This window comes from Lithobates pipiens, unplaced genomic scaffold, assembly GCF_037356315.1.
Source record: "Lithobates pipiens isolate NorthernLeopardFrog02 unplaced genomic scaffold, aLitPip1_a1.2 Scaffold_1, whole genome shotgun sequence".
NCBI classification, from domain to species: Eukaryota; Metazoa; Chordata; class Amphibia; order Anura; family Ranidae; genus Lithobates; species Lithobates pipiens.
Window position 1 is genome coordinate 225,645,003 of NW_027507685.1, and position 20,197 is coordinate 225,665,199.

At 43.2% G+C, this 20,197-nt stretch overlaps 1 protein-coding gene across 4 annotated transcripts in view; it reads right to left on the reverse strand.

Moving 5' to 3' along the window:
• Positions 1 to 18,351: 18,351 nt before the first annotated feature.
• LOC143983778 (protein glp-1-like) overlaps positions 18,352 to 20,197 on the reverse strand; it is a 106,269-nt gene continuing 104,423 nt past the window's right edge. For all 4 annotated transcript variants that reach the window (XM_077483858.1, XM_077483877.1, XM_077483867.1 and 1 more), the window contains one exon: positions 18,352 to 19,135. The gene's annotated coding sequence lies outside the window, so the exon portion shown is untranslated. The remainder of the gene's footprint in view (positions 19,136 to 20,197) is intronic.

Sequence of the window (20,197 nt, forward strand, 5' to 3'; positions counted from 1 at the left end):
AGAAGGACAAGCCTACCAGGTTAAATAAAAACTATTATTATTAGGTATCACCACAGAATGGTACTGTGGATCTTGCTAAAAATATCAGGTGCCACGTCCTATGATTTAGACAGAGTAATATAGAGGAAGAGGGCTTGGACTTTTTAGGCACAACCACATAGGTCTAATAGTATAAAAAGCCATTTATTGAACATAGAAACAACATTAAATAAAACACTTTATAAAGTCCATGTCACGGAGTAAGAAAATATGAACTGTACATATCCACCATCAATCTTTTCATATTTCCGTTGGCTGACTACTCATTCCATGATCAGATATTGAATTCCAGATAGAGGCTATGAAGACAGATTGAAGATGGTGATAAAATCCTGGGCTCTACATGTTACGCGCCTTGCGCTTCTTCAGGAGCATCAAATAAAGACTTCTATACCTCTATTTATACACTGTATCGCAAGTCTTTCTTTGATTCTCCTGAAGAAGCACAAGGCGCGTAACATGTAGAGCCCAGCAGGATTTTATCACCATCTTCAATCTGTCTTCATAGCCTCTATCTGGAATTCAATATCTGATCATGAAAGGAGTAGTCATCTTCCATCAATCTTTTCATGTTATTTCTGTTGGCTATGTACAGTTAATATTTTCTAACTCTGTGGCATGGACTTTATTCAGTGTTGATGTTAATGTTGTTTCTATGTTCAGTAAATAGCTTTTTATATTAGACCTATGTGGTCGTGCCTAAAAAAGTCCAAGCCCTCTTCCTCTATATTTCTCAAGCCTATGGGTCAGTTCAGTTCTCCCCGGCTTCCCTAAAAACTTGTCTCAACAGGGGACCATCAGACCAACAAAACAAACCTGCTGCTGTGTTCCGGAGAAACACAATCAATGCTGAGGATCAAGGGGAAGGGTGGGGACTTATAACAAAGCTGTCAAGTGATTGTGTTTCCTGTAGGGAGGAGCCCTCATCTCTCAGGTGTGCCGTCCTGGAAGGTGATAGGAGAAAGTTATCTGTTTAGTTATACTTTCATTTAGCAGCACAGAACAGATACATAGAGAACTAAAAGGAAATAAACCAATATACCCCAACGCACCCCCCTCTTGAACACACAATTAGGCTGGCCTCACATGTGTTGAGCAAATGCCACTTTTTGTGGTACATCGCAGTGCCATTCATACTGCATGGTACAAATACAGTATTGGGCCTACATTGCAGTGCACCACAACACAAATCCGGGATCTTAAATTAAAAGCTTGAAGTCCAGTTTTTGTTGTTTATTTGGCGTTACCAGCCTAAAATAAATTAAATACACCATAGTTGATCAGTATGGTGCCAAGGGGGTCCAGAGTTTGGAACTGCTCTTAACCAGGGCCAGTTTTTGATAAACTGGGGCCCCATTGTCTGGAACAGTGATGGCCCTCTGATACAACCCACTTCATAGAGTACAGAATATTCTACTCTACTTTGTGTCTTACCACCTCATCTAAACCACCCAACAGTTAAATAGACACATATATATATATATATATATATATATATATATATATATATATATATATATATATATATATATATATATATATATATATATATATATATATATATATATATACACACATACACATATATGTGTGTGTGTGTGTGTATATATATATATATATACATACACACACACACACACACACACATACACATACATATATATATATTTTTTATAGAGAGATGCCAAGCAGCAGAATTTTATACATTATAAAGTGAGGTATGCTAGAACATAAAATTTAATGCGTCAACAAACATTTCACTATATCAATTTTAGAGCCCCTTCACACTGGGGTGCAGGTCACATTGACGGTGAAGCGCCGTTTTTCAGCCCTTGGCCACCCCGCAAGTGGCCAAGGAAAGGGTTAAAACTGCCCACAAAGCGCCGCTGCCAAAGCACTTTGCGGGCGCTTCGGCAGTGCTGCTCATTGATTTCAAAGGCTGGGGCGGTTTAGGAGCGGTGTATACGCCACTCACGCACCGCCCCAAAGACACTGCTTGCAGGACTTTTGTTTTCGGTCCTGCAAGCACACCACCCAGTCTTTCAGTTACAATTTAATATTAAGTTTATTTGCAAAATTTTCAAACCAAGAATTATAGCCATGTGACATGGCTCATGACCAGAACAATGATCAGTAGGTATCATGGTACCAGATATGGAGGGGTGCCATATTAAGACCTGGAGACGGATTCAACAAGTTAACAGAGGCATGGTCAAAGTGCTGTTACTACTGATGTAAAGATATTTTGCAAAATGATTTGCCTAAAAAGAGATGAACATCACTATGTACATGGAAGGTAAAAGGAGAGCGACGCTATGGAGAGAAGAGGTAAAGGAAAGCAACAATACTAATGAGGGGAGGTGGAAAAAAGGAACAGCACTTTGAAGAGGGGAAGCAGAGGAGTGAAGTAATACAATAGATAGGGAAGGAGGAAGAGATGAGTGGGGCTATCAAGATAGGAGATAAGAAACATTATGGAATGAGTAGGGGGAAAGCAGTGCTGTAGATACAAGAGGTGGTTGCAAGGAACACCACTATGGAGAAAGTAGGTGGAGAAGATTAACACAATTATGGAAAGGGGATTTTCAAAAGATAAGCAGTACTATGGGGAGTTGAGGTAAAGGACAGGAATGGCACTATAGAGGCAGAATGGTAAGGTGATGAGTGGCACTATGGAGATAAGGCGGAGATGAGCAGCACTATAGACAGAGAAGGTGATGAAGGAAGAATAGGTGCGCGCAGAGGTTGTGCCTGGGCACACCCTTATCACTATGTGTGGTGTCCCTACTGCCCAGGCTTCCCACTCCCTTGTTGGCCTTCCCCCACCCCGCAGTCATTCCTCCCAAGTTTTTGAGATGGGAATGATAGACACCTATCAGCAAAAGTATGCAGACACAGGACACAACCCTGCCACGCCCCCTTAACCACTTAAGCCTCAGGCTATCTTCCAGCTAAAGGACCAGGCCCCTTTTTGCTTTTTCGGCAAAAAAAAAAAAAAAAAAAAAAAACGCAATATTTTTTTACTTTTTGCAATAATAAATATCCAAGAAATATGTAAAAAACTTTTTTTCCCTCAGTTTAGGCAACTTAGGTACTTAGGTAAGTATTCTACATATTTTTGGAAAAGCCACACTAGGAAGCATGAGGCGAGATTGGTTTACAGTTACCTCTCCCTGTTCTTCAGCTCTGTGACCCGATTGCGGGACACCAACGGCGATCGGGTCCGCGGGTCCCGCGGCCACGGAGCTCAGGACCGGCTCGCGAGTGCGACCCACGGCTGGGCTCTTAAAGGGCAACGTACGTGTACATGCCTGTGCCCAGCCGTGCCATTCTGCTGACATACATCAGCGTGAGGCGGTCCTCAAGTGGTTAAAAGAATTTTACCAAAAAACAAGAAACCCACAATTGCTTTTTTACCACTACTATTTCTTTATATTGGCTTTTGGAATTTATAAATGCAGCAATTTAGAAATCAGATGAAAGGTTTAGTGCTGGAAAAGACTTGATAGAAAAAAAAAGTGCATTTTATCTACATCTATATAGATCAGACCAAAATGAGGGACATTGCTCCAAATCAGGGACAGTTGGAAGCTATGCGCAGTGCTGCTGGGTATGTTTCAGGACAGAGAGTGATGGGGGGGGGCTAGTATATGTAATTTACCAGCCCCTTCCTTTTCTAAATGAATGCAGCGAATACACAAACTCATTGTGTCCCTGCCAAACTTAAGCATAGTAAACTGTGCAGCACACAGTATACATCTAAATTCACAAAAAAAAAAAAAAAAAAAAAACACACACCGCACATTGCATTAAGGGGGTCTAATCCATTCATTTTGAATGTGCTGCCAATACACAAGACTAGGCCAAAAATTGAATATGCTGCATTTTTTCCCCAATTTGCATTAGAGCCACCCTGCCATAGTGTAATTCAAATGAAATGGCACTGCAACCTAGTAAAATGCATTTTGTGTTACAACACAAAAACAAACAAACAAAAAAAAAAAACACAATAATATAATTAAAAAATAAATAAAATATATATATATATATATATATATATATATATATATACACACATACACACACACACACACACACACACACACACACACACACACACACACACACACACACACCTTTGTGTTTTATAAATAAACAAAACATCCATCCAATCTGGGATTATACTCCTACATAAGGATGAGCTCAGGCGTGTTCACATGCTCCATGTGCAGAGACCGCCAGGAAGTCGGCGCAGCGCTAATCACAGGCAGTGAAACATTGCCTGATCTCTGCAGCCGCACATCAGGGCAATGTCTCACTGCCTGTGATTAGCACAGCGCTGCGCCGACTTCCTGGCGGTCTCTGCACATGGACCATGCGAATACGTCTGAGCTCATCCTTACTCCTACACATAAAAATAGCCCTACATTATAAATCACAATCTACATTACACACAAACATACTATAAACACCAACATTTAGCCCTACACTATATGCACAAGTGTGGGGGGGGGGGGGATGGGGAAGTCTCCCAAGGCCCTATAAAATGGGGGGGGGGGGGGGGTCCTGGGCAATTGCCAAGTTTGCCCACCCAAAGCACTGACCCTGCTCCTCCTGATTTTTCCCCAAGGGATAGATTACCATATGCAATGCAAAAGAAAACATAACACTTTCCATACAATGTCTCAGAGTAGGGATACCTATAACATTTTCTTCTACATCTAGCAGAATAGTAAAAAAAAATAAAAATAAAGTCCTGCATTTTCTGTGCATCCTGTGCACATTACCTGACCTAAGACTGTGCAGGCTGTAGTAAGGAGACCGCACACCTATAGGATGATTTTCTTTAGCTTCCACCTGCCCTCCGTCCCAGAGAAGGAAGCTATGATTAGGAATCAGCTGTCATTGACATCACATGGGCTTCAGCTTGTGGAAGGGCTTGTCCAGACATGTGGCCAGGGGGCAGTAAATGCAGGCAGAGGAACTTTGGTTTTATTGCCCCCTGACTTCCCACCTAAACAAGGGCATTCAGGGCTGTTCCCAAAAAAATGAAGTGGCTATTGCTGGGCGAATGTATCTTATTTAAGTAATTGAGGCCGCACTGAAACCACATTACCGTCGCAAAGCCGCAGCAGGTGGGTAGGCATTTCAGGGTTAAAACACATTCTTATCGATTGTCAAATGTCTCTGAAAAGTAACCCACTGCAGATTTTTTTTTTTTTTTTTGTGTGTATCTGGTTGTATTTGCTGCACTGTGGGGATTGTGTGTAGATGACAAGTAGATTGCATTCCTTCCTTCTTTTTTGCGGACACCTTGCGGAACCTGGAGACGCGAGTGGGAGTGGCATCTACTGGAACTGAATAATAAATAAATTCTTGCGAGCTACCATATAATTATCCAAGTTAACTACTTCTGGACCGCCCACAGTATATATACATCGGCACTTTAAAGCAGCTGCTGCCATAACCGGGATATCCATTTCTTCTGAGGACGATTTTAACGTGAGAGCACCGTTATCGGCGGCGGGAGGGGGCACCCCTCCTGCTGCTCTCCTGTGCCCTCCGCCACTTACTGGAGCTGTTGGTAGCAGCGGAGGCGATCGGATCCTCTTCCTAGCTGGGCATGGATACGAGGGAGGGCAAGATGGCCCCCACCTGTCTCCATACCATAGCAGGGCAGAAGCAACATCAAAACGTCCCTTCTGCCCATGGCTCTTAAAGTGACATTTTTCTTTTGTCATTTTTTTCAAATGACAACATTTTTTTTTTTCTTTTTATTGCATTTAAGTTCAAATATGAGATCGGAGGTCTTTTTGACCACAGATCTCATGTTTAAGAGGACCTGTCATGCTTTTTTCTATTACAAGGGATGTTTATATTCCTTGTAATAGGAATAAAAGTGACAGAACAAAAAAAAAAAAAACTGTTTTAAAATAAATTAAATAAAGTAAAAATTAATAAGAAAAAAATGTTTTTTTAAAGTGCCCGTCCCGGCGAGCTCACGTGCAAAAGTGAACACATACCGGAGTAGTGTCTGCATATGAAAACGATGTTCAAATCACACACGTATGGTATTGCAGCGATTGTTAGAGCGAGAGCAATAATTCTAGCCATAGACCTCCTCAAAACATGCAACCTGTAGAATTTTTTAAATGTCGCCTATGGAGATTTTTAAGGGTAAAGGTTTTATGCCATTCCACAAGCGGGTGCAATTTTGAAGTATTGCATGTTGGGTATCAATTTACTCAGCATAACATCTTTCATAATCTATATATAAATAAAATTGGGGCGAACTTTACTGTTGTCTTATTTTTTAATTCAAAAAAGTTAATTTTTTCCAAAAAAAGTGCGCTTGTAAAACCACTGCGCAAATACGGTGTGACAAAAAGTATTGCAATGACCGCCATTTTATTCTCTAGGGTGTTAGAAAAAAAATGTCTGATGTTTGGGGGTTCTAAGTAATTTTCTAGCAAAAAAACTTGTTTTTAACACGTAAACACTGAGTCTGAAAACAGACTCGGTCCTTAAAGTGAAAGTAAACCCTGATGAGTTTACTTCCTCTTTCATTCCCTGCAAATGGAAAGCATAATGGACTACTATGCATCGCATAGTAGTCCATTATGTGTCACTTACCTGACACAGGAGCCAGCGAAGTCACCGCTGTCCCCTGTAGTCCGCCGCATTCCATCTTCTCGGTGGGGTCTCGCAGCTCCGCCGCTGTCATTCGAAAACACGCGGCATCTCCGTCGTTTAAGATGCCGCGCACAGTGCGCCTCTGTCTACGGCGCGTGCGCCGTAGACAGCGGTGCCCGTCTTCGGGCAAATGTCTCCTAAACCGTATAGGTTTAGGAGATATTTCTTGGACCTACAGGTAAGCCTTAATCTAGGCTTACCTGTAGGTCAAAGTGTGTTGTAAGGGTTTACAACCACTTTAAGTGGTAAATGTTATGGATAGCTGCTAGCACTGATCACGTCCCATATGCTCGTGCAGACCTAGTATATAATCTAATAAAATGCTGCGTTATCCAAATACTGTAATGCGACCATTGCATGCGCTATTATTAGTGTTACCTCTAACATATAAAATTTCTTTAAATATATTCGATTAAATCTTGCGACAGCATGTGAAAAACGATACCGGGAAATTATGTATCTTCCTCAGGGGGAAATTCTCCCCTGAGGAAGATACGTAATTTCCCGATATCGACACGCTTTGGGGAGGGGACAGGACAGTGTGTGAGATGGTGGAGCGTTCTCAGCAAAGGAAAGGATACATCAGCGCAGCTTTTTATGATATCTGCCTTTTGTCGGGTGGTGCACTATAGCACCCACAAAATGTGAGTACCCTATTAAAGGGAAGATTGTTGTCTATTAATAAAGTTGTGAAACGGTATCACACTATCCAGTTTCCTCTGTTGTATTTTATATGGAAAAAAGCACAAGCAACCAGCCAAGGTTCTGAATGCAGACATTGAACCCAGCGGTGGTTTAAAAAGCGTGTTTTGACCAAGCTTAGTTGCGAGGTCACACGCTCTAAGGTGAGCGCATATACCAAAGGGGTGCACAAGAGTAGACACGTGCACTTGTTGTTGTATCATCTTTAATAAGAATCAGAAGAATGGAGTGAATTTGAATGAACTTTGTTTCATCTTATTTAGGGCACATTAATGCATCAAAAATTATTTTACACAAGAGCCCTTTTATGCACTATATTAATTTGTGTAATATTTAAGCACCTTAATGCTGTTTACGTATTTAATGCGGATGCACTTTATATAGATTCACATGCTGTCACAAGATATAATCGCATAAGATCGCAATATATTTACAGGTTGTTGATGTTGACGTATTTAATGTGGATGCACTTTATATGGATTTATGTACAGTTTTTCACATACTGTCACAAGATTTAATGGCATAGGATTGTAATATATTTACAGTAATTTTATATGTTAGAGGTAACACTAACATCTACTGGAACTGATCCCTTGTATTTTCCTCCTTCAGCAGTTAAAATCTGGCTTCTCATCCTCTTCCTCCTGCTGGCATTCAGCTGCCACAAGAGGACAATAAAGGGAATCAGTTGCAGTAAATGATGCCCCTGCTGCCTCTCGTCAAGGTTCCCCCCCTTCTGCTGCCCAGGATCCCATGTGTGCTGCCCTGGGCCCCTACATCCTGCACAGATTCTTAGGTCAATTATAATATAAAAAAATTGACAATGGGACAATAAAAAAAGCATATTTATAGGATTGATTTGCCTTTTTATTGCCCCATTGTTCATTTTTTTAAATATAATGACTTCTATATATTATATATGGCACCTGTTTACCTACCCGTTCTGCAGCTTATTTTGCTATTATGGAGGGCGTTCCATTGATTTCATTAGCGAGCCCACCCTGCCAGCTGTACATTTTATTTATTTTTTTGTTTACAAACGATTTTTATCATTGTAAAAGGTCATAGGTTATTAGTAACGTGTAACCAAAACATAGGTACATCCAATATATCAAGTATGTACTTAAAGCGGGGTTCCACCCTAAAGTGGAACTTCCGCTCATCGGAACCCTCCCCCCCTCCGGTGTCACAATTGGCACCTTTCAGGGGGGAGGGGGTGCAGATACCTGTCTAAGACAGGTATTTGCACCCACTTCCGGGCATAGACTCCCACGGGAATCTATGCTGTTTCCTGTCCCGCCGTGCTGTCTGCTGGGAAACATGCAGGTCCCAGAGACAGAGCGGACCATTCCTATTGCGCTGTGTGACTCGCGCATGTGCAGTAGGGAACTGGGAAGTGAAGCCGCAATGCCTCACTTCCTGATTCACTCACTTGAAATGGCGGTGGCAGAAGACGAGAGCCGAGCGATCGATCGTTCTTGGCTGCCGACATCGCTGGACCCCGGGACAGGTGAGTGTTCATTTATTAAAAGTCAGCAGCTGCAGTATTTATAGCTGCTGGATTTTAATATTTTTTTTGTAGGTGGAATCCCCCTTTAATATGAGGTGAATGGTACATGCAAGAAGAACGTAGGAATACAATGGCATAGCAAGAACAATAATGGCGCGATCTAGGTATGCATATTTCCTATCAGGTTATATATAATTTTTTATAATGATATGCATTATTAGACTATACAACGTGTTATTTAACTGCTTGCGGACCAGCCGCCGCAGTTTTACTGTGGCAGGTTGGCTCCGCTGTGCGAAATCACGTTATTGTATGTCAGGGCTCGACAAAACCCGGGCGCCCGGTCGCATTTGCGACTAGAATTCCAGACCTGGCGCCTGGGGCAGCACAGCTGGGGGTATGCTGTCTCCGTGGCCCCCCCCGGCGCGATCGCGTCGGGCCGCGCCGCCGCCGGCCGGTAATTTAGCCCCCGGCTTTGAGGCCTTCTACGATCCTATGGTTCCTTCTGTAATCTGGCGCCCTCTTGTGGTGGCCGTTGGAATTACAACCAGCAATGCTAATGGATGTAATGCTAATTTTCCCTGTCTGCCAGCCTATCTTTCTTCCCTTTACTCAGAACCCCTAAAAATTATATATATATTTTATTCTAACACCCTAGAGAATAAAATGGTGGTTGTTGCAATACTGTTTGTCACACCGTATTTGCACAGCGGACTTACAAGCGCACTTTTTTGGGGAAAATGTATTTAATAAAAAAAAAAAAAATAAGACAGTAAAGTTAGCCCAATTTTTTTTAATATTGTGAAAGATAATGTTGCGTCGAGTAAATCGATACCAAACATGTCATGCTTCAAAATTGCGCCCGCTCATCGAATGGCGACAAACTTTTACCCTTTAAAATCTCCATAGGCGACATTTAAAACATTCTACAGGTTGCACTTTTTAAGTTACAGAGGAGGTCTGGGGCTAGAATTATTGCTCTCACTCTACCGATCGCAGCGATACCTCACATGTGTGGTTTGAACACCGCTTTCATATATGCGTTCGCTTCTGCACGCAAGCTTGGCGGGACAGGGCGCGTTTAAAATATTTTTTTTTTATTTTAACTTTTATTTTTATTTTTTTCACTGTTCTTTAAAAAAAAAAAAAAAAAAAATGTGTGTCACTTTTGTTCCTATTACAAGGAATGTAAAAATCCCTTGTAATAGAAAAAAGCATGACAGGTCCTCTTGTATATGAGATCTGGGGTCAGAGAGACCTCACATCTCATATTTACACTAAAATGCAATTTAAAAAAAAAAATTGTCATTTGAAAAAAAAAAAAAAAATGTCCCTCTAAGAGCTATGGGGGGCAATGACTTGGAGACAGGTGGGGGGCTTGGGGCTATCTTCCCCTCACTTGTCTCCATGTCAGGCCAGGGACAGGTCCGGATCGCCATCACGGACCCGGCTCCTAACTTTTTTAGCTGGCTCCTAGATTCCAAGCAAATTTGTCAACCCCTGTTGTATGTGATCTCCCATGTCTTCTCCTCCTCCTCCATCCCGTGTCCTCCTCTTCCTCCATTCCATGTCCTCCTCCTTCCCATGTTCTCCTCCTCCTCCATCCCACGTCCCCGTCATCCAACAGGTCTCCTCCTCCTCCATCCCGTGTCCTCCGCCTCCATCCCATGTCAGTAGGGCAGTGAACTGTATCAGTAGTTCTTTTATTATTAATTTGTAGGGCCCGGCAGCAGAAAGAAATGGTAAATCAGCAGAAAGTGATAGTAGAAAAATTGGTAAAATGCAGCAACCTATGATCTCACAATCCCTCTGCTAGGCATGAGGCAATCACAGTGATGTCATAAAGACTTGATATTATGGACTCTGTATCCTTCCTGGAATATTTGTGCAGTGATCAAAAGACTGGATTGGGCCCACATAGAATATAATCATGGCAGCAAGCATAGTGAAGGGAGATTATTTGGGAGCATGAAGACCATAGACACAAAGCAATAACAAGGCAGATTCTATAATTAGCAGACCCACATAAAAAGTTACTTGGGGGGGGGGGGGGGGGGTACATAAAATATGCGATATTAAAGTAATCCAGCCACTACCTGTAACATAAAGTTCCACTTAGCACATGTGTGTACAGACACAGCCAATCACCAGAATCTGCAGGGGAAGGGGCCAGGGCATTGGTACAGAAAAGGGGTAGAAGGGATTAGTCCCAATTACTGAAACTCCACACCTTTTAGATTAGCTCCAGATTTAGATTAGCTCATGCACAATCACTCGTCACATCACTGTCCCCCCTGCAAATCTGTTTAACCACTTTCACCACTGTACTACCCTGCTCATCTGCCCCACCACTCTACTACCCTGCACATCTACCCCACCACTGTACCCCCCTGCTCATCTGCCCCACCACTGTAACCCTCTACTCATCTACCCCACCAATGTACGCCCTTTCTCATCTGCCCCACCACTGTAACCCCCTGTACATCTGCCCCACCACTGTAACCCCCTGCTCATCTGCCCCATCAATGTTCCCCCTTTCTCATCTGCCCCACCACTGTACCTCCCTGCACATCTGCTCCACCGCCATACCCCATGCTCTACTCTCTCACCGCTGAACCATCTTCTAATCTGTCCTAACACTGAACCTATGTGCTCATCTGCCCCACCACTGTACCTCCTGCTCTTCTGCCCCACCACTGTACCTCCTGCTGTTCTGCCCCACTACTGTAACCCCCTTCTCACCTGGCCCAACACTGAACCCCCCTGCTCATCTGGCCCAACACTTAAACCCCCTGCTCATCTGACCTAACACTGAACCCCCTTGATCATCTGGCTCAACACTGAACCCCCCTGCTCTTCTGTCCCACTGAGGAACCCCCTTCTCATCTCTTCCACACTGTACCTCCCTGCTCACCTGACCTCCCCCCCCCCCCCCCGCTGTACCCTCCAGCTCATCTGTCCCACCTCTGAACCCCTACTGCTCATTTACTCCACCGCTGTACCCTCTTCTCATCTATATGTGTGATATGCAGAGTGGTGAAAGGAAGCAGAAATGAGGCACATCTACCTGTCCTGGCACAGTCATCCTGCTGATCCACCTCTCGCATCCAGGCCACGTGCTTGTATGTGATGTATGAAATGTGATGTATGAGATGTATGTGATGTTACATACAGGTATCTGGAATGGATGCGCAATGATGAGCTCAGGTCAGGGGTATTTTCTGAAAGCAGTGGGCCTGTGTGCAGGATTATAAGTTGGGCCCCCGCAGCTAAGAAAAAGTGCTGCGCTCTGCACCACAGGAAAGGTTGGTGTGATTTTCATTGCACTGAACACTGGCTCTGGCTTAAAGTGACACAGAGTGCTCAACAATAATTCCACAAACTGTCACCTGATTGGTTTTCTCAATCACAGTGAAATTCCTTCTTTCTGAGATGGTAGTGGCAACCAAGTCATCTTCCTCCAGATGGTGGGCAGGGCTAGCAGGACTGTGATTGGCTTTAGCATTGGCCAATGACAGCCATCCTCTTCCTGAAAACAGGGACCGCCCCCCTACCAGAATTGCACCCAATCTCTTCCCCATCACAAAAGCTGATGATCGCAGCTACAGCAAATTTAGAGACCCAAACAATGTTTCCCATCTATTACAGTGTGTGGGGGTGCAGTGCCTCCTCCTCAGTGCAAGTGCGGTGTGGGGAATTCTAAAATTATTATTATTATGTATAAGCCCAAGTATACACGGTCGGACATTCCGACGGAAAATGTCCGATCAGACCGTGTTGTCAGATAATCCGACCGTGTGTGGGCTCCATCAGACTTTTTCCGTCGGAATGTCCGACAAACAAAGTTTGAGCGCTGGATATAAAATTTTCCAACAACATGATCCGATCGCACTTTGTCCGATCGTTTGTAGAGAATTCCGATCGGACAAAGTGCCACGCATGCTCAGATCAAATTACGAGACCAAAACTATTGGCTACTAACCTGAACGTAGTCCCACCGTAACGAATGAACGTCATCACGTTCTGAACGATCAGATTTTCCAACAACTTTGTCTGACTGTGTGTATGCAACACCAGTTTCAGACAAAATCCGACGGATTTTGTAGTCGGAATTTCCGATCTTGTGTACAAGGGCTTAGTGTCTCACTGACACTTCCCTGCACTGCTTTGCTGATGGAGTGAGTTGAGTGCTGGCAAAAGAGGCTTCCAGTGCCACTCGCAGCACCAGTGCCGGGGGTTGCCTACCCCTGGATTAGCCACATCAAATTCCTCCATGTGTCCCAGAGAAGTCATGCTGGAGATATTTATAGATATCTTACCTGTGTTTCTGCAATGTCCATTCACTGAAAGCCCATCCTTGTCACCAGTTTTGTGTATTTAAAATGAATTTGAGCCACAGACATGGACAGGCATTCAGAAGGCCTTCTTTACTTAATCCAACACAGATATACAGGAACCATAGATGCTAAAAATACATAGCTATACCAGAACAATAAAGAAGTGAACATATTTACAATGCTTCCCCCTACTGGATGGAGAGCAGTATAACACATGTCATAACAGAAAGAAATTGAGGACAAAGATCCCCAGTCCTTTCTCTACATCCTCAGGTGCTCTACAGATGAATGAACAGGAGGTGCTCTGTACAGGGGCTTTAAACATAGTTTACTATGATTTATTTATGAATAAATACACTATGTGATCGGTATCAATCACAAAGGCGTAGGGCTTAAGTCGCTCTGTAGGGGAACACTGGAAACTTCTCTTGCCAATGCTCAATAGTGCAGGCAGAGGCCATGGTCATGGGAAATCTGCATTAAGGCAGCACTCCAACTTAGATGCAAGCACAATTACCTCTCTCATTCACTTCACAGTGACGTTACAATTGACTAACTGCACACAGTCTTTCTTTCATGGTGTAGCACTTTTGGGGGGTTACCACAGAGCCTGTATCCTGCTCTGTAGCCCAGCTTTGATGTCACCTCACTCCCGATGACATGCTACTAGAATCATGCCAACTCTCGAGAATACTCTTAATGCTTCCTTCCTCCGTTACATACAGCTCAGGGCTCAAGTCCTGTGGGAACTCATGGGAACGGAGTTCCTGTACTTTTTCCACAACAGGAACTCAGTTCCCATTAGCAGCCATGTCCTGCAAGACTTTGAAGCATGCGAGCTGTGTGGCAAGTGCTACACCAGTAGCCGCCGACACAGCTCGCAATAGTAAGTGCCGCACACCTGACCATTCAGGCATTGCCAGTAGGGGGCCCCATGACAGCTTCCGCTTCGATCTACCTGTCAATCACAGCTAGCTGACGGGTAGATCAGGTCCCCGCTGCTAAGAGATTGTATTTAGTCAGACCTCTCGTTATGCGCTCCTCCCCACAAGCCCCTCCTCCTGATTTTCTGTCTCCTCACCCCCCCCCCCCTTGTCCTACATACTTGCTCTGTGCGTCCCGCTGAATCTCCCCCTCCTCTATCTTCAGTGCCATATGATGAGAGAACCCAGAGGAGGAGCACAGCTATTCTGCTCACAGGACATGCAGGGGGAGAGGTGAGCTGCCAGGAGGGAAGTTTATGTGGAAATATGTGAAGGGTTGGAATAGCAGCGAGTGTGTGTTAGAGCCCTGCAGAGTTTGCAGCCCCCCAAGCTAACATACATCTCCTAAGCAGGAACACATCACTATCTCCCCAAGTATTCTGTCCAGATAATGTGCAGTTCATTTATGACCTTTCCGTTTAACCCTGTGTTATCCAAACTCTGTTCAATGAAAAGTGTAAACTCACCACATAAACACTCTATATACAAAATAAAATTCCCCAATAAAGATCAGAACACGTGTTCACATTTGCATGGAAGTACAATTGAATGAATGCTGATTATTCAGAGAATTACCGTATTTATGTTTATTGAGAATTGTTTTTTTTTTTTATGTACTAACAGTTAAGCTTCATACACACAATACGAAAATTGGATGAAAAATACCACTTTTGAAGTGTATGTGCATATGGGCATATCATTTATTTTTATTTTTTTGGTGGGGGAGTGGATTTTGGGTGGGAGTTCCCACACTTTTTTCTCCAGGACTTGGCCCCTGATACAGCTAGATACATAGGGGCTCCATGATGCGGGTCTGGTCCCGGACACACAGGGGCACTGGCTACTATGGAGAAATTTGCACTCAGAAATCCCCTCACTACCAGGGCACACTGTCATCCTCGCAAGTCCCACTGTACACACGCAGGCTGATGGCTTGAGCACCAAACACACTATTGGTTACTTGTGGCAATGGCAATCAGATCTTCCAACTGTGGCATCCTCCACTTGTAGACCTTTAGTAGCACATAAGTCCTGTTATAAGCCCTGTTGTTTTGATACACCTGCCATACATGCACTCCTTTTGGTAATAACATCAGAGCAGGCATTTGCATACTTGAACATTTACTGAAGCTTCTTGCAAGTAGTGTCAACCGAGCACAGTCTTTCACAGTTCATTGTTGACACAGTTCTAGTTTATTCTAGCTAATTCAGGCTGCCCATGTCATACCTCTATGCAAGAGAGAGTCCTTGTCTAAGGTCCATGTTCTGGTTCCAGTACCCCGACTGGGTACCCAAAGATGGTGGTCATATGTTCCTTAAAATAGCTACATCTTGCAGCAGAGCTTTCTGCCAGTTCCCATGTGGAAGACTAACCCAAAGGTTACCTCCCCTTGTATTTATGGGCCAGCACAAGGGGCAGGACCAGGAACACCAGGGAGTTAGCATTAACTCCTTTCTAATTTGTGGGCAACCTGCTGACTCACTACAACTTGCATATATACAAAATACACATATATATATACAGAATCTCACAAAGGTGAGTACACCCCTCACATTTTTGTAAATACTTTATGTGACAACACTGAAGAAATTACACTTTGCTACAATGTAAAGTAGTGAGTGTACAGCTTGAAAAAAACAAAATAACTCAACACACAGTCATTAATGTCTAAACCGCTGGCAACAAAAGTGAGTACACCCCTAAGTGAAAATGTCCAAATTGGGTCTAAAGTGTCAATATTTTGTGTGGCCACCATTATTTTCCAGCACTGCCTTAACCCTCTTGGGCATGGAGTTCACCAGAGCCTCACAGGTGGCCACTGGAGTCCTCTTCAACCCCTCCATGATGACATCACAGAGCTGGTGGATATTGGAGACCTTGCGCTCCTCCACCTTCCGTTTGAGGATGCCCCACAGATGCTCAATAGGGTTTAGGTCTGGAGACATGCTTGGCCAGTTCCTTACCTTTGCCCTCAGCTTCTTTAGCAAGGCAGTGGTCATCTTGGAGGTGAGTTCAATGTTGGAATTGTGCCCTGCAGCCCAGTCTCTGAAGGGTGGGGATCATGCTCTTCTTCAGTATGTCACAGTACATGTTGGCATTCATGGTTCCCTCAAGGAACTGTAGCTCCCCAGTGCTGGCAGCATCCATGCAGCCCCAGACCATGACACTCCCACCACCATGGTTAACTGTAGGTAAGACACACTTGTCTTTGTACTCTTCACTGGTTCCCGCCACACACGCTTGTCACCATCTACACCAAATAAGTTTATCTTGGTCTCATCAGACCACAGGACAAGGTTCCCTTAATCCATGTCCTTAGTCTGCTTGTCTACAGAAAACTGTTTGTGGGCTTTCTTGTGCATCATCTTTAGAAGAGGCTTCCTTCTGGGATGACAGCTATTTGGCTACAGGGAGGAAGTGAAGGGAAAACTCTTTAACGGGACAGGGATGGTAAAAAATAAACTGACAGGGGTTATAACCCTCCCTTACTCTATCCAAAATGAAGAAAAAAGTGTTGCCTATAGTTCTACTTTAAGCACAAATTTCTGATAATTTTATGGAGATGACTAAGAAGATATAACCAGCAGAGAACATATAGCACAGTGAAGAAGGTTTGCAGTCCAGGATGAGAGGACAGGCAACATTAGAAGCAGCGCCCCCCACCCCCCAGTTACGGAATGCCAGCCACCCGCATAATGGAAGCAGTGCGGCCGCTTTATAGGGGCACTGGACTAATTTGCCTCTCAGCCCAGTCCGCCCCATAAGCCGGCAGGGACTCTTTCCATGCTGCCTCCCTACAAAGTGCTGCCCTAGGCCTGGGCCTTGTATATATACATTTTGTTTATTATCTTTCTTTTTTTATTTGCATAAAAACATATGTAATGGAAAATTGTAGTTAAAAAAAAAAAAAGATTCTTTGTCCTGAGATTTATGTGTGCTTGTCAGGCTGTCATTTGTGGTACAGTAATTAAAGTAGAAGTCCAAGCTACCAACATACTAACACTAACCGCTCTATCTCTGTAAAGAAAAAAATTGGTATACATACCTTTTCTTCAGACGCTCTGACCCAATTTCCAGAGGCGGAAGCTCTGATCCCACATGGAGCTGTCAGCCATGGCTTTACTGTGTAGGCGGGTGCAGAGGACACGTCCGACAAAATAAGCCCCATAGTAACTCTATGGGTGACGTCACTCCACATTCATTTCACAGCGGTTATCGGACGTGTGCTTAACAGAGCTTCCACCACTGGAGATCAGGCCGGATCGACTGCAGAAAAGGTATGTATACAGATTTTTTTCTTTACAGGGCTAGATAGGTGTTAGAATGTTGGTGGCTATAGATGCAGAGATTTTAGTTTTAGCATGGACTTTCAATATAACTACTTCTCACCCGCCAACAGTAGTCATACTGCGATCTCCAGGCTGGGCGACGTACCTGTACATTGCAGCCTTTCTCCTTGGTTCAGGGCGCCCATGTGCGCCCCCTGCTGACCCATGCTGTGATTGAACACAACATGAGTTTATAGGCTGATTTCAGCCAATGATTTTGGCTGATGTAAGCTGATCGGCTGTGGCCAATCACACACACAGTTCTGTGTTTACTGTACTGTGAACCGCGATTTGGCTGTTTCTTCTCCCTACAAAGCAGGGAGAAAAATCATACAGACGGCAAAGTAAAAGCAGCACGCATTACACATGTTTATACTTGTTAGGCACACAGTTATCCCTTTGATTGCCCCTAGATGTTACCCCCCCCCCCCCCCCTTCCCAGACAGTGTTTTTAGCACAGTGTCAGTGTACAGTATTAAACTGATCATTGTATTAGTGTCACTATTGATGTCAATGTCAGTTAGTGTATCTCCTAGCGAGGGTATGCTAGCGCCAGACTGCCCGCCACCCCACAGTTACACTATAAGTCGCTGATCACTGCCATTACAGTATAGCATCTATAGCTGCGTAAATTCCAGTATACGTATATACCATAGTTTGTAGACGCTATACCTTTCCCACAATTCAATTAATATACACTTTTTGGGATTTCTTTCTTTCTTTTTTTTTTTTTTTTTACCAAAGACATGTAGGAGAACACATTTTGATCTAAATTTATTAAGAAATTAGATTTTTTTATTGGATAAGTTTTATAACAGAAATGAGAAAATATTGTTTTTTGTTTTTCCAAATTTTTGGTCTTTTTTCATTTATATTGCATAAAATAAAGAACCAAACGGTGATCAAATGCCATAAAAACAAAGCTCTATTTGTGTGAAATGCAATGCATGACCATGCAGTTATCAGTTAAAGTAGCACAGTGCTGAATAGCAAAAAAACGGCCTGGTCATGAAGGGGGAAAAACCTTTCAGAGGCCAAGTGGTTAAGAGTATTGTGAGTGTACAAAGACTGTTATATGTGTGCAGCATATAAACGAACTAGGCGTAATCTGGCCATACATACCATTTTCACTCCGCAGAACCTATTTTTCTATTTTATCCCAGGGTGCCCTGGGCCTTTCATAATCCTTGTCATGCTCACACTTTGATGTTCTGTTTTGAGTTTTTAATTGGAAAGCCAGGAAGATTACTTATTATGAGTATTGTTAATGTTTACATATTGTTTATACATTGTTTTATACAAATATTAATTTTCTAGGGTTATAAAAGAAGTTTTTGTCATATTTTAGGATGTTAGTAAAAAATTTGCTCCGTCAATAAAATGTTCATGTTTTGCTAGTTAAAAAACATTTGTGAGAGGTTGGCAATTCATGTCTTCCTCACACGGTTGGCCCGTGAATCCACTTAACCATTCACAGGTAAAGAAACCAGACGAGCTGGAACATTTGTCCTCATCAGTTTCACATCTTCAGCCCTGAAACCCTGAGAAGGAGAGAAATAAAAGATGGTATTAGTGAGAAGGTGACAGATGTAAGTCATGCACTGATTATACTCTATGGAGCAAATATGAAGCTGATATCTATAGCTACTAACTAATAGCCTTGGTCTCTGTGTTGAAGCAGTGGCCTCTCTAGCGATTACATCACACCTCAGCAATCTTGACTAAGGTATTGCTTTGTATTATGGCTGTCATGACCCTAAGCCCTTGTACACACGGTCGGAGAATCCGTCGGAATGTGTCCTATCGGATGGTATGCATCGGACTGATTCCGTCGGAATATCCGTCGGACCCAATTTTCCAACTTGTTGGAAATATTTTCCGACCAACTGGTTCGATCGGACATACTCCGATCATGTGTAGAGAATTTTGATCGGACCAAGTGCCACGCATGCTCAGATCAAATTCCTACATCAAAGCTATTGGCTACTAGCCTAAACGTAGTCCCATCGTAACGAAATTACGTCATCACGTTCTGAATGATCGGATTTTTCGACAACTTAGTCCGACCGTGTGTATGCAGCACTTTCGGACAAGATCCGACGGACAAGATCCGACTGACAAAAGCCGACGGATTTGGTTGGCAGAATGTTCGACCGTGTGTACAGGGGCTAATACGTACCCCACACAACTAAGTTACCTTGACCCAAAAAACAGTCAAATGGAAACATTACATTCTGGGGTTGAAAATGCCATAGCAGCCATTTATTAACAAATACAAAACATTACAAAAATACAACCTTTACTAAATCCATTTTCATTATGAAAATTTATTACAACAATCCTAACAATGATTGACCTACTTTTCTGGTCTACGCTTTTTGAAAGCACCTTTATTTAACCAACATGCTGTATCCACCACAATTCCACTTCAAGGTCCTCAGCTGCAACTGCACTGACTCAAGGAAAATTTAATTATCCATTTATCCTTGATACAGCCACATAACCATTAGTACCTTACTGCCCTACCTTAAATAGTGAAGGTTCACTCATACCTGCGATGGGCCAAAACCATTATTGTCCACATTTTAACAACCATCTCCTGC